The sequence below is a fragment of the Octopus bimaculoides genome, chromosome 5 (genome assembly GCF_046866305.1).
Source record: "Octopus bimaculoides isolate indiv1 chromosome 5, ASM4686630v1, whole genome shotgun sequence".
In the NCBI taxonomy this organism is placed as follows: Eukaryota; Metazoa; Mollusca; class Cephalopoda; order Octopoda; family Octopodidae; genus Octopus; species Octopus bimaculoides.
The window spans coordinates 19,831,446-19,843,916 of record NC_142932.1 but is presented as its reverse complement, the minus strand read 5'-3'; the positions used below and the strand labels follow the sequence as shown (position 1 = coordinate 19,843,916).

At 38.5% G+C, this 12,471-nt stretch overlaps 1 protein-coding gene across 3 annotated transcripts in view; it reads right to left on the bottom strand.

The window, feature by feature from the left end:
* LOC106871061 (carbohydrate sulfotransferase 11) overlaps window positions 1-9,600 on the bottom strand; it is a 69,618-nt gene extending 60,018 nt beyond the window's left edge. Inside the window, exon 1 of one of the 3 annotated variants that reach the window (XM_089352044.1) lies at window positions 9,457-9,600. The gene's annotated coding sequence lies outside the window, so the exon portion shown is untranslated. Of the gene's footprint in view, window positions 1-8,542; window positions 9,395-9,456 lie in introns of those variants that run through there. The other 2 variants (XM_089352039.1, XM_089352041.1) reach the window with 2 other exon arrangements.
* Between the last annotated feature and the right edge of the window lie 2,871 nt (window positions 9,601-12,471).

Genomic DNA, 12,471 nt, shown 5'->3' with positions numbered 1-12,471 from the left:
TTGCCCATGTCATATGGAATTGAAGAATTAGACTTTTCCTTTATATTTTGTCTAATGAACTGGAATATCTATTATTCGAATTTCATCAAAATTGGAGATTAAGAATTTTAATGGAGGTTCTTTCCCTCTTTACACACCCTAACAAAAATTATAATCATGACATATTTATACCATACTACTCATCTCTATGCTCAGACACCAAAATCCAAATCTTATAAAACCTATTCAAATGTTTTTGCTCCTGAAAAATCGAGCACATGGAGCACATGGAGCACATAGAGCACATAGAGCACATGGAGCTCTAAAATGTGGGAGTTAAAGCCACTATTAGGGGGCGGGGTCTTAAAGTCAACGAGAGAAATTGAATTGTTGGGAATCTTTTTTAACTTGTGTCTTATATCCATTGTTCAAATTTCTTTGAAATCGGAAATATATGAATGTTCACTTGGTTTGTAAAAGAAAGCAAAGCTACAGGAAACCAAAAGACAAATGATCACAATAACCAGTCAGCTACCCTACGCTGGTTGTTACCACTCCCCAATGTAGGATTTCTCACCATACAGGTGACCGGCACAACTGTAAGATGCATTAGGAATTTATAGCAATTGGAAGGGCGTGACCCAACTCAAATAAACATTAAAAACTGTGTGACGTGAGGGCTAAGGAGAAATGAAAGTGTCACCTCTGGTGTTTACCAACGATCACTAAGCCGATAGGTAACTAAACAGAAGAAATTTGCAATCTATAAATCTCTTTGAATGACCAATCATCATCTGGAAAGGCCTTGAAATCAATATTATCATCTGGGGACTATTTCTGATCCTGTGATAATAAAAAGACTCAAAGGGGGTCTGCAACCAAATAACTTAACTCAAAATAACACTTGAAAAGTGAATCAGTGGAGGCAAAGATGTCTCTCCTTTACTTGACAATTCATGCACCACATTGCAGAAAACACAATCTAAGTATATCCCAAAATAAACTCTTGCACTGTTGTTCTATTGAATGACAAATAACGCTCCTCTTGTATGCTCGGGTGATTCTACAGCTTCCAAGACTACAACTGTATTCGTCTTGACTTAGGAAAAATGACTAAATTGCGGGGGTCTTACTATCTCCTAAGAATTTGACATTTTAGAAATATTACTTCCATTTGTATCTAATATCTATGGTTAAAATTTCATCAACAGCAAAAGTACATGAATTTTCATGGGGGTTATGGCCTCATTTATGCCCCGTTTTCAAACATATACTGCATTACATCTGTACATCTGTACATCTGTACTTTTGACCTAGTTTTGGATCATAAAAAATGAATAAAAATTATGAGGTCTTAGAATCCTCATGGGAAGTGGAAATTTTGGGAATACTTCTTGATATGTGTCAATTACCAATGGTTGAGATTTCATCAACATAGGAAATTTATGAATTTTCATGGGGTTCGTGTCAACATTACAGACGGGACTGTTGTATAATCAAAATACAAAATATAACATATGCAAAAACTTACATTTACTGGCACTTCGTCGGCTACGACGACGAGTTGGCCTGATCAACAGAACAGCCTGCTCGTGAAATTAACGTGCAAGTGGCTGAGCACTTCATAGACAGGTGGACTCTTAACGTATTCCTCAGGAAGATTCAGCGTGTCACAGAAGGTGACAAGGCTGGTCCTTTGAATTACAAGTACAACTCATTTTTGCCAGCTGAGTGGATTGGAGCAACATGAAAGAAAGTGTCTTGCTCAAGGAATCGAACTCACGATGTTACAATCGTAGGCTGTATACCCAAATCACTAAACCACACGCCTTACATATACATACATACATGTATGTATGTATGTATGTATGTATGTATGTATGTATGATGTGCTTAAACGCATGTATTTTTGGTCACCTGATTCCGGTTTTGCTTCCACTACTCGATACTGGAATTTGGCTGGGGGGGGGTACTAGGGCCCGTGAGATAGACGTGTACTCACACACACACGTACGTATACATACACACATATATATTTATATATATATCAGCGCGTGTGTATATAAATATGCGTATAAATATATATTTATGAATATATTTGTACGTGTGTGTAAATATGTGTATGTATGCGTGTGTATATATATATATATATGTGTGTGTGTGTGTGTGTGTGTGTGTGTGTGTAATCTTTTACCTTTGGCCTGCTTCAGTCATTAGACTGCGGTCATGCTGGGGCGCCGCTTAGAATTTTTAGTCGAATGAATCAATCCCAGTACTTTATTTTTAAATCCTGGTACTTATTCTATCGGTAAATTTTGTTACAGGGACGTAAACACACCAATACCAGTTGTCAAGTGGTGATGGACACACACACACACACATCTATATATAAAAAACAAAGGATGTCTCTGTGTGCAGTACGTAAGCATTTTTGCAGCTTCTAACTGATTTTCACCAAACTTTACAAACACATTACTTATATGCCAAGGATGGTCATGCACTATAACATTTTGCCCAGAGTTCCCGCGTAAAGCGAGAAACTGAGGAAAACGGTGTTTTACACGGGTTTTTCTCTAAAAACTTCTCCAGTTTTCAACCAATTCTCTGTCTTTATTTCTCTTCTCCCTCCTTTTCTCATTCTCAGTTTCTCTTGCTTACACATATTCTTCCTCACCCCTTGTAATAGTTCCTCTCTTTTAGTTTATGTCTGTTTCTTTCACACACACACACACACACACACACACACACACTCTCTCTCTCTCTCTAACTCACTCACACGCTTACTAACTTCTGTTTGCAAATTGAGTTCCTTGTATTTCAATTAATCGTGCGTAAAAATCTGTTTTTACGGTTTTTGTATGTTCTCCCCGAAAAATAATTTAGTTATTTTTAATTTTTTGTCACCTAATGTGTTTAAATTCCATTTTGCCACATCTGCCTGAAAACTGACTTCAATGTATTTCAATTTTGTCGTGCGTAAACATCTTTGTCTTTAAGGTATTTGTACGATCTCCCTACAACATTACTCTATCTATTCAAATACACTATTTACATTTCTCAGTCTATCGAAAAACGTTGTGCGTGCAGTCGTGCATGCGTACGTATGACTGCTATGGGCTACATACAGCGATTGGCCTTTATTATTAACCAATGAGATTTCAACCAAGCCACTGAGCGGTCATGTGTTAGAAAAAGCTAGCCTAAAGCAGCTCAAGCTTTTTCACTCAAGCTATTTTCTTCTAAAGCTTTGTTTGCTCAAACGGGGTTTGCAATTTCTGTCTACAAATTGACTTTCTTGTCTATATATATGTAGTGAAACTAACACCTCGATCGCCATTACATACGAAACTACCTATCGCCATTAGATACAAAACTACTATCGCCATTACATACAATCTTCTCATTTAAATATAAACAAGCGCGGGCGTAGCGGAAAACACATTCCTTGTCATCACGTGACTGATTATTATTCGAAGCGGCAACTTCTTCGAACCGTTCCCGCCAGAACGCAAACTGACCAATCACGGCCCCTAATAAGGTCACGTGATAGAGTATTTTTTCTGTTGTCTGGTGAGCCTTCCATCAATTATAAAATGCTTTAATTCGGCGGCCAAATTCGTCTCGGTTCAGTTTCTCTATAGAGACTGTTCCGTGTACCACACAGCAGCAGCAGCAGCAGTTCCAGCTACGACTCCATCAACAGCTTCGTCCAACGATGACCACCAACGCCGTCGCCACATCAGCAACACGATTCTACGATTACTACTAGCCATCATCAATCTCCACCAGCGTCGACACGACTTTCTATGTACACCAAACTAAACCACCGCGGCACATCTCTCTCTTCGATTCTGTTAGGTGATTCAGCTTCACCACGATAAATAAACAGACAAGAGATTTCAGCCAGCGACGAACATCTGTATAACAAAGAATCTGCCCTGGCATCGAAGCCAAAACACAACTAGTGATCGCACTGCCACACATACGCCTCAACTTCTTTCACATACAGACTCATCCTAATGTGTACTCAAGAACTGGTATAAATGCTCACGTGTTACTAACTTTTTCTATCTGCTGTAATATCTCACATACACATACATGTATCACTCACACACACTCTTTTCTTTGTACGACGGCCTGTCTTTTATTATGTTTTTATATGTCGCATTCACACTCACACACAGACATACATCTTTAACGCCATAATAAATATCTCTGTTATTCATCTTATACAGTTGTGGTCTTTCATTACTGGTAATCTATGTTATCGTAGTATAACATATTTTGTATATCATCATTGATATATTACTTTGTGTTCGACCGTGTGACACGTATAAATAAAAGGAGTTCTCCTGTTTTTCCATTCGTCACCGTTTCTCCTTTTTGAGTTCGCACGGTCGTTCTTACATATGTAATGAAACTACCTATCGCCATTAGATACAAAACTGCTATCGCCATTCTTCTCATTTAAATATATAAACAAGCGTGGGCGTAGCGGAGAACCCATCTCCTTGTCATCACGTGACTGATTAATATTCGAAGCGGCAACTTCTTCGAATCGTTCCCGCCAGAACGCAAACTGACCAATCACAGCCCTTAATAAGGTCACGTGATAGTGTTTTTCTACTACCGTCTTGGAGCCCCCTGAATGCTTTAAATAGAGCAACTCATACCCAGCAAATTGGTCTCGGTTCAGTTTCTCTTTGAGATCTGTTCCGTGTACCACACGACGGCAGCCAGCGACACATCAACAGCTTCGTCCAACGATGACCACCAACTACGCCGCCACATCAGCAACACGAGTCTACGACTACTAACCAGCATCATCGTCATGACCAATACGATTCTACGATTACTACTAACCAGCATCAATCTCCACCAGCATCTACACGACTTTCTACAGCTGGATGCCCTTCCTAACGCCAACCACTCAATATGACGGGCTTCTTTCAGTTTCTATCTACCAAATCCACTCAGAAGGCTTTAGCCGGCCCGAGGCAAAAGTAGAAGGCACTTTGCTCAAGATGCCGCACAGTGGGACTGAGCCCGGAACCATGAGGTAGGGAAGCAAGCTTCTTACCACACAGCCACTCCTGCTCTTGAAGAGACCGATAGAATAAGTACTAGGCTTACAAAGAATAAGTCCTTGGATTGATTTCTTCGACTTAAAAGTGTTGTTCCAGCTTGGTCGCAGTCAATTTACTGAAACATGTAAAAGATAAATAAATAAATATATATATATATATATATATATATATATATATATATATATATATATATATATATATATATATATATATATATATATATATATATATATAAAAACACACACACACTTGGGATGGCAGAATTAGTGTGTCGAACAAAATTAGGTGTATTATTTGGCTACGTTCTTTTTTAAGTACAGTAACCGCGTCAATACAATGAGCCGAGTCCAATACAATAGAATGACTGCAATCCACTGACTGAAAACCACGAAGGAACAACTTTCTCAGAGCATATGGCCTTCACCAAACTCCAGATTTCTTGACAAGCCACTTCTTATAAACTGTACCAGATAATAATAGCATTTCTATCCAGTTAAGTAGGCGGTATCAGTTTGTAATTGTCGGTTAAATGTATCACTACTTAACTTCTATTTATATTTATCTACTCCAGTTAAGCTCGGTCCTGTCTACATTCAGAAAATTAGTAGTTCTCTCTCTCTCTCTCTCTCTCTCTCTCTCTCTCTCTCTCTCTCTCTCTCTCTCTCTCTATATATATATATATATATATATATATATATATATATATGATACATGAATAAAATAAAGGCGGGATCTGCTTTAAGCACGCCATATAACCCCTTATAAATGTTTTTATTTTGGGGATTTTTTATAAACCTTTCGCAAATTTGTGTTCTCCAATCGGAAATTCAAACAACTATGCAAAAATCAAAAGAGAAAACTTTTGTGTGAGTTAAGGGGTATTTAGCTGTTATTTTTTAGCACATCTGACGACCACCTCATACTGCCCTCGTTTAGTCGTATTCATAGCCGTTTGAATTCCCGTGTATAGAACACAAATTCACAAAGATTTTCCGAAAATTCCAAAAGATAAAAAAAAGTTATGAGGGATTATACGGTGTGCTTAAACCAGAATAAAGCTAAAAATAAATACTAATAGGCATATCTACACATTTGTGCCCCTCAAATTTGATAACTGATAATTTTCTGAAATGTAGATAATTTTTAATGAAATTTTATAGATAACATTTCGAGGGTATAGATACTATTTGATAACATCGTTTTCATTCTCTAACAATTTTGTTTCCCTATAACTTTCTGAAAATAATATTTTTAAATGACATTTTACCGAAGTACATTTTCGAGGGCCTAGGTTGCAATTACGTTGATAAACTTTATTTTTCTGAGTTTCAAATCATTCTCACCCTCTACTGATTTTGTTTCTTCATAAACCGTTTCAAAATAGATATTTTTAAATGTCGTGTTTACAGAAAAAACATTTTCGAAAGTGTAAATAACGCACTCTCAAAACCCATCTTTCTAAAGTTTCATAAAAAACTATGCACTTTCCGAAAGTTATGAGCAAACAAAGACGATGGACTGCACTAATCTTTAGATGTCCCCTACTGATCAAGGCAGGCTTGAGTAGACGAGTCTATAGTATGATAATTAGCTATAACAAGACTCAAATATACTCATAATTGTCTTCTTTTGTTTGCAACAGCCATCAGAATTTCCGTCATGATTGTAATTAATTGTTAATTTCTTGAAATTATCTTCCCCTTTCTTTGCGAGTTGTTTACTCGCAGCTAGATTTTTGTTTGCTCGCGTCAATTCGGTATTGAGCAGTAGGGCGGCGAACTAGTAGAGTTGTTAACATGCCGGACACCATGTTTAGCGACATTTCTTCCGGTTGTATACGTTCAGAGTTCAAATGCTACCGAGGTCGACTTTGCCTTGCATTGTTTCGAGGTCGATAAAATGAGTACCAGATGAATAGTGGGGTCGATTGTGCTTTTGCCAAAATTTGAATATTGCTGAGATCGCACTTGCGTTTCATCTTTTCGGGTTCGATAAAATAAATACCAATTAGGGATTAGGGTCGATGTACTCGACCTGCCTCCTCCCCTCAAAATTGCTGGCCGCGTGCAAATTAGAAAGAATGAAAAGAATATTAATTGAAAAGTAGAACCGAAATTCATTTCATTTCATTGGTGCATTCGAGTTTCTTTCCCTTGACTTATTTTCAAAAATTTTATACATCCACAATCACTACGAAATGGAGAACAGAATTGAGGAGGCGGGGGGGGGGTAACAAAAATGCAAACAAAATAGTTTTTAAGGAAAAAAAAAAAATAAATAATATAGAATTCTTTCAAAATCGTAATTTCCGTAGCATGAAACACAGGAATGCTGGGAGTGGAGGTGAGGGGAGAAATGATGGAAAAAAATGTCGTGACCTTTTCCTTCCTCATGAGGTCCTAAAGTTCGCTGTTGACGCAGTAACAGGAGCAACACAGCAATAACAAAAACAAAAAACAACTACTACTACTACTACTACTACTACTATCAACATTATCATTGTGATCATCATCATCATCATCAATATTAAAATCAGCAGCATTACAGCAATATCAACAAGTATTTCCTATGGATTTTCTGTCGTTGATTTAGAATTTAGAGAATTATGGGTTCCATTTTATTCTAGAAAGTGGCCAGATGGACTATATGTAATCTGAACCTTCCCCCTCCCCACTTATTAATTAATTTTTTTTTTTAGGCTATGGGAGATTCCGATTCTGAAAAAAAAATTTCAAAAATCTCAATTTCAAAATTTCGATTCCCCCCCCCCCCGGTTTTTATATAGATCCACAGGGTAAACCTAACCCTAACTCAAACCTTAACCCTAACCCTGACCGTAACCCTAACCCTAACACTAGTTTTGTGAGATTTGACTGTTATTTCTAGCATGTAAATAGCCTGCTTGGTGGGGGGGGGGGGGGACATTTTTCAAACAATTTTTTTTCAGAATCGGAATCTCCATAGCCTAAAACGTGGGATTCCGTAAAAAAATTAATAAATAAGGGGGAGAAAGGTTCAGATTACATATAGTCCATCTCCGCCCTAGAAAGTTTTGATGGCAAACATAATAACAAATATAAAAGGAATTGGAAAATGAATCCATTACTTGTAGAAGACTAAAAGAAGTAAAATGAGGACGAAGAGAAGAAGAAAAAAGAGGAAGAGGAGATGAATGAAGAGCAGAAGAAGAATTGAGTAGAAAAAAAGACGAATGGCGAAGAGGAGGAGGAGGAGGAAAAGAGGAGAAGAAGAAAAGGAGAAAACTGTGGAGTAAGAAAAGGGAAGACGGAGAACGTGAAGGCTGAAGAGGAGGAGAAAAAAGAGGAGTATGAGAAGGGAAGAAGAGAACGAGAAGGATGAAGAAGAGGAGAAGAGAAAAGGATGAAAGAGGAGGAGGAGGAGGAGGAGTAGTAGAAGACGTGTAAACAAATAAAGAAAAAAAATAAACGAAAAGAAATGAAATAATGTAAAAGTACTTTCTGCGCTTGTTGTTCCAGTGTTGGTTAAAAAAAGTTCTTCGTTGGAATAAGATATGGAGGAATCACATAGGGAACCCGTTCCTTTGGTTAATCAGCCGCTGCTTTTTTTTTGTGGAATGGTATTTGGTTTTAGCATATGTAAAGGGTGTTCTTTTTGTTAACTGCTAGATGAGTTTTCCCACGAAATGTAATCGCTCTCTTTTTGTTTTTTTTTGTTTTTGTGGGTTAAAGACAGTGGATTATACTTTGAGGGGGATTTGTTTCCTATTTTATAAATAGAAACGCACTTCGGGCGACTACGTAAAAATAAAAAAGAACGACCCTCGGTAATTCGCACGAGGAAGCGATAAAAATCTTTGCCCTTTTTTTGCAAAATCGGCATTCTCCTACATGGAGTCCCCTTAACACGTTTTAAGAACAAATAACATAAAGAGAGAGAGAGAGATAGACACTAGTAGTTAATAGTAGTAGTAGTAGTCGTTGTTGTTGTAGTAGTGACTGCGGTGGAAGTGGAATTTGCGGTAAGGGGAAATTAGAAATTGCACGATGTTAAAAGATGCTGACATCGCCGTTGCGTTGAACGATGATGGATTTATTAATTTATCTACTAATTTATTTTAACGTGGTCGTTCGATTTCCTAAAGATGAAAGTGAAATCATTCTCGGGCCTTTATCGATCGTTTGAAAAAATGCAAGAAAAGCTGATTGCATTATGAAGGCGATGAAGTTGATCAGTCAACGGGGAAGTTTAGTTTAGTTTAGTTTCATTTTTTTTGTCTACGTGGTCGTTCAACCTGCTAAATATAACAACAATATCATCCTCAAATCATCTTCGACCCTACGTCGGACGTCTTAAATAAAACACAAAAAGGAAGGACTCACTATATTATGTTATCATAGATATACTTTACCTTGATGAAAAAAACAAAAAAGAATTGGTCGCGGCTGTCAAGTTTTTGATCGTCGGTCAACATGAGCAGGAGAACTGACAAAGGACTAAACAACACCAGCCGAAACGATGTTGGTGCTACTACAAATGATGAGGTGGAGGATAAGGAAGAGGAGGAAGAGGAGGATGGTGGTGTTGATACTATACTGGTGATGGTGATGATGTTGAGGAGGAAGAAGAGGAGAAAGGTGAAGGTGGTGGTAGCGAAGTTACGATGATGAAAATTGGTGACAATGATGCTGGTGGTGGTATTGGTGTTGGTGGTGTTGGTGATGATGATGATGATGATGATACATTGTTGGTTATTATGATGATAGTGGTGGTGGTGCTTGTGGCGGCGGTGGCGGCGTTAATTGTTCTAACGTCAGCACAAGGCCACAGAACTTTGTGTTGTAATGGAGAGAAAGTGACTTGTTGCCTCAATGGAATGAAATGTTACGTCACTTCTTCGACTAGAACTTAATTCATTCGTCCACAAAGCGTTACTGTGGAGATGGGGAGGTAATATAGATTGCCGGCGGGATTTGAACTCAAAACACACAGAATGTAATCGAATACTATAATGTAATTTTGTTCCGCGCTATATCATAGAACTGTGTTTCTCATAGATGGAAGCCCGCGTGGTTTGAAAAAAAGAAAAAAAAAAAAAAGGCGGACAAATTTTCATGTTTTTAAAAGAGTTAAAATGATTCCCAATTTCTAAACTTGTTAGAAACTCATCTTTTGATGAAGCGAGCTGGCAGAAACGTTAGCAAGCCGGGCGAAATGCTTAGCAGTATTTCGTCTGCCGTTACGTTCTGAGTTCAAATTCCGCCGAGGTCGACTTTGCCTTTCATCCTTTTGGGGTCGATAAATTAAGTACCAGTTGCGCACTGGGGTCGATGTAATCGACTTAATCCCTTTGTCTGTCCTTGTTTGTCCCCTCTATGTTTAGCCCCTTGTGGGCAATAACGAAATAGGTATTTCGTCTGCCGTTACGTTCTGAGTTCAAATTCCGCCGAGGTCGACTTTGCCTTTCATCCTTTCGGGGTCGATAAATTAAGTACCAGTTACGCACTGTCTGTCCTTGTTTGTCCCCTCTATGTTTAGCCCCTTGTGGGCAATAAAGAAATAAGAAACTCATCTTTTGAACTGCGGTCAGGCCGCAGTACTTATTTTCATTGATAAGTATTTTTATCATTCCGTTAGCCAAACCGCTAAGTTATGGGGGACGTAAGCAAACTAACACCAGTTGTCAAGCGGGGAGGGCAGAAACAAACGCAAAGGCACCCACCTGTACAAACGCGCGCGCACACACACACACATACACACACACACACACACACAAATACATACATATACATACATGGAGGCAATGCGTGGCGTTCGATCCTATAATAACATAAATAATATATAATTATATGCATATATTCATACATATATGTACATACCGACATCTATATGTATACATACAAGCATATATGGGTACAAGACATCACAAAAAACGTTAAACACAATGAGAAACGAAAACATAAAGACGAGGACAGAAAACGAACATTTTTTTCGAACAACGAAAAAAACAGAGAAACGAGACATGCAACATAAAGAATATTTCCCTTCATCAGTTGTCCCTGCTCCATCTACTCCGCGTTTCGAAACGGAAGAAGGGTAATATTTTTTATGTTGCATGTCTCGTTTCTCTGTTTGTTTTTTTCGTTATTCCAAAAAAAGTTCGTTTTCTGTCCTCGTCTTTATGTTTTCGTTTCTCATTGTGTTTAACGATTTTTGTGATGTCCTGTACCAATATATGCATCTATGTATACATATAGCTGTCGGTATGTGCATATATGTATGGATATATGCATATAATTATATATTATTTGTTATTACACACACATACATATATTTATACGACGGCCTTTTTCCAGTTTTCGTTTACGAAATCCACTCACAAGGATTTGGTCGGCCCGGGGCTAAAGTAGGTGGCACTTTTCCATGGTACTACGCAATGGGACTGAACCCGGAATCATATGGTTGGGAAGCAAACTTCTTACCACATAACCATGTCCGCGTCTGTAAGTCCCGTCCGCGTCTCTAAGCCCCGCCTGCGTCTTTAGCCACGCCTGAGCCCATAGTGAACAAATAATAGTTCTATCAATGTAAATTCTATTCTATGTTCACATTAATAAAGTGCAGTGGAGGCGCAATGGCCGAGTGGTTAGGGCAGCGGACTCGTGGTCATAGGATCGCGGTTTCGATTCCCAGATCGGGCGTTGTGAGTGTTTATTGAGCGAAAACACCTAAGGCTCCACGAGGATCCGGCAGGGGATGGTGGCGAACCCTGCTGTACTCTTTCACCACAACTTTCTCTCACTCTTACTTCCTGTTTCTGTTGTGCCTGTAATTCAAAGGGTCAGCCTTGTCACACTGTGTCACGCTGAATATCCCCGAGAACTACGTTAGGGGTACACGTGTCTGTGGAGTGCTCAACCATTTGCACGTTAATTTCACGAGCAGGCTGTTCCATTGATCGGATCAACTGGGACCCTCGACGTCGTAAGCGACGGAGTGCCAACAACAGCATTAATAAAGTGCTGTATTGGTGGTGGTGGTGGGGGGGGGAGCGAAACAATACGTTCTCTAAACATTTTGGTGGGAGGGGAGAGGGTTGGTGGAATTTATTAGTTTAAAAACCATTGTCTTAGAAGAAGAAAAAAGAAAATTAAGTTGTAGAAGACAGAGAGTAGGAAAAGGAGGAGGAGAAGAGTAGGAGGAAAAGAAGACGAAGAAGTAGAAGCAAAAGAAAAGAAGGAAGAAGAAAGCGGAGGAGAAAAAAAAGAGAGAAAAAAAAGGAAAAGAAAGAAATGAAGAAAGAAAAAAGTAATAGAAACATTGTTCGTACATTCAAGGAGGCAACAAAGATGAAAGTGGGACACACAAAATTAAGGTCAACAAGTCTTTGTTCTCTTTCAGAATTGCCTCGCATTCAACTGGAGCT